The sequence below is a fragment of the Lactuca serriola genome, chromosome 4 (genome assembly GCF_051521515.1).
Source record: "Lactuca serriola cultivar US96UC23 chromosome 4, Lser_US96UC23_V15, whole genome shotgun sequence".
Classification (NCBI taxonomy): domain Eukaryota; kingdom Viridiplantae; phylum Streptophyta; class Magnoliopsida; order Asterales; family Asteraceae; genus Lactuca; species Lactuca serriola.
Genome location: NC_136411.1, coordinates 65,242,652 through 65,246,291, shown reverse-complemented (window position 1 = coordinate 65,246,291; position 3,640 = coordinate 65,242,652). Strand labels below are relative to the sequence as shown.

Sequence of the window (3,640 nt, the reverse complement as noted above, 5' to 3'; positions counted from 1 at the left end):
TGTTTGAATCCATATACATCTAAAGGTATGTTAATATGTGTATAACGTAATATATCTGTATATGGGTTTGAATGGATAGTGGTGTTGATAAGTTTGGTGTGAACCTCTAGTCATTAGTATATATAGTTACATCAATAATTTTACAGATTAAAATATCCACAAAACACAGAAACAGAAATAGTATTTGATGTTTTAAAAGGAGAGCTAGATTAACATCACTCTGTCCAGGTAATATCCAAATCTCCCCAGTTATCCTCGGATACCTCTAAGGCCTTCCACACTGCTTTGGAAGCATCAACAATATTATTAGGGCAAGGGGGTTGATAGTCATGATCATCATCGCACCCCATAGTAGAGTCACACTCATCCACAACCATTTCCTTTACACTCCTCCCATTTCCATTGATGGTAATATACTTGTGGCACCTATCCCCTCCCTTGTACCATCCAGTTGACAGCGCCACAACTGGTGTGTCATCAGAGTGGTATTGGTTGTCACACTCCGACGGACCACCACCATCACCTCCCTTTTGGAAACTGTTTATTGTCAGTGTTGCTTTAGTATCGCCTGTCACTGGAGGCGAGCATGTATACGTGGTGTAAAACTTACCTTGGACACAACAATCCGAGTTGTTCTCACGGTTGCATTCTCCTGGAGGCGGTTTTCTTCCCCGGATACCACCACTTGGTTTGCATGTCTGAGCATTGATCTCCAATATAATGAAGTTGTTGCCAGGAGAACCAAGAACAGAAAAAAACCCAAATTCTTCATTGCCTTTTAGATGTTGCTAGTTACTGTTTACAATGCTGTTGGATGAGTAGCAAGGCAAATGGGTTGTGCTAATATAGCCTTTTGCTTAACAAAGAGCCAAGATAATAGTCAACCCTGTTGTATTTTTTTTTCAACTGAATGTTGTTCTACGCCAATAAAACATCCTTTGGATATTCACTTTCCCATTTAAGAAAACCAAGTTATTTTTAGTGCACGGACATACTACAATATTGTCCATTAGTGCACGGACATACTACAATATTGTCCATTATGCTAGCTGCATGTTGTGTGTAATTTTGTCTCATTGTTGATTTATAAAGTATATCTAAAATTACAGCGACTATTATTTTATTTGGGGAAAATATTTTCCATTGATTCTGTAAAAATAATAGTTTCAAAATTTTACCAATCTAGCCGCATATTTGTCTTTTATATTAAACATGCAGGTAAAATCATGTTAATATATATGATACTCCATATTGCTTAATTAGTACGTAACATTGCTCATCATTCCACATAATTAACCATGACCTTATCATATTACGTTTTAACCTGGCCTTTGGTTCTTGCATCAAAGTAAATGTACTATATATCAAGCTGTACATATACATTTTGTACAAATATAGAAATACTGACATCAAGAGTCCTTTGGCTAGTATTCCGCAGTTAATGTTCCACGCACATAGGCTTTGATGCGGGTTGACATGTGCCGTTGATATGGTGCGGTTTACTATTCAGTTTTCAATATTTGAAAATTTGATTCCAACTTGTTAGTTATCTTGTAATTATATTTCTATCTCTATCATCTACGTTTGTTCTAGCAAATTTATAGATTTGAGTGTCTTTAAATATCACGGGCCGACACTAACTTATTACATAAAAATAGTGTAAATAGTTATCCTAATACTATTTCACCTTACGGTACACCATTTTTTGAACTAAAAATGTATCCCATAGTAAGTTCCGTTTTTTAGATTTATATGGATTGTCAAAAATATCCTATGAGTTATTAGCTTTCAATATATCTATTTACAATATTTGGTTATATAAGCTTAATAAAATATTTTATAACAAAAATATAACCAACCACATTATTAATTCAAATTATGTTAATCTTTTAAAATGACAATTGCTAAATAAAATAATTATATTCGAAACATAAAGATAAGTTGGTGATGAGTGACACACAAATAAATTATATTAATTTGTTTTATAACGACATTGGATATATGGAAGAATTGTGTCAGGGTGAAGAACAAAATTGTCGCCAACGAATTGTTGTGGATGCCATAGTGGGAGTAGGGTTGGTAGTGAATCTCATAATAAAATAAAAGATAATAAGAATTAGAAAAATACAAAATAATCTGTTAAGGACAATATACTATTTTAATGTCGGGTAGGAACGTATAGTGGTATAATAGAATATCAAAAAGATAGTCCAGGTGCAAAGGATAAAAAACATAATAGATATGAACAGATTACAAAAATAGAAATTTTGACAAAACCAATTAATATAATCTACTAAAATTTGAATACATGTTTATTTGGCATGGTTATTTAATACACACATGAGACCGTTAACTATATACGCATGGTACACTCGAAAGCGTTAACTTATTATATATACATACTTTCGTTGATCTACACTCCTACAATAAATTCTAACTTATTTAAATTTTGTTTAATATGATACAGAACCCTAAATTGAATCATAAAATTCTGACTTGAAAGCCATGTTTTTTTTTTCAAATTTCAAAATTAATATCCCAACTATCTTGTCTGAAATTTAGGAATACTTTTCAGGAGTTTATGTTCCGGTGTGATTCTCGATTTATTCAAATTTCGTTAAACTGATTATGTTTAAATTTCATTATCAATTGCCAACTATCCATGTGTGAATTTTTTTAATACCCTACAATACATCAAGTTCCGTTTTTATTTTTGATTAATTCATAAGAATAAACTATATTTGACTGAATATGGTCGTGGCTCTTCTCTCTTTGTATGAGTATTTTAGTAGTAGTTTTTACTGGATTTAAGTTGTAGGCTGCTGTTTGAGGGTGAAGAACACTTCCGTGTTATTTTCTATAAAACAAAATGAACTTAAGGGTAATTCATTAAAAATAGGCAAACAAGTTTTCTATTTTAAATTGGATTGAAAGTTTATATAATAAGACGATAGAACAATTAAGTTAGGTTATAGGGATCATATGTATAATTGTTAAAAGATGTATTTTAATCTTTATGGTTTCATGATGGAAGGCTTGTTGTGGAGAGCATTTGATACATTCCAGTTGAATGTTAGATAATTTTGTTTAATTGAGCCCAACACTGTGAAACCATTAGAAATAATGGGATCTCCCTTGGTTAGTTATTTTTACAAACACAATTGATATCTTTGAAGTGAGTTTACACATGTTAGTTTGGTTGTTTCAGTTGCATACCTACTATCTTGTTTAACCTACTAGACATGATATATAGAGTCAGTCTTGCGTGATTTGCATGTATCTCGTAGACGAATGCATACATATTCACTCTTTTATACATTGTAGGCTGTATACACCGTCTCAAAACCATACTCCCCCCACGGAGAATGATTCAACCAAAACAAGAGATCAACAAGTCTCACAAAGACATGGGAACCCTCATGAAAAGCGAACTAAGATGAACGCATCATATGTCAAAATGACCACTCAAAGTTCCATTTTACTTCTATGTCCTTTTTGACGGCCATTGCGGCTCCGTAACAGCAAAATACTTGAAAAATGATTCCATGAAATTATTCTTTCAAGATTATAATCATTATGCATAATTTAACCATTTTTAAAGGATGTAAAACCTTCCCATTGCAAAGCCTTTCTACTAGCC

The 3,640-nt window shown here is 32.5% G+C and overlaps 1 pseudogene; it reads right to left on the bottom strand.

Moving 5' to 3' along the window:
* Positions 1–215: 215 nt before the first annotated feature.
* Positions 216–772, bottom strand: LOC145100157 (kiwellin-1 pseudogene; annotated as a pseudogene).
* Positions 773–3,640: the final 2,868 nt, after the last annotated feature.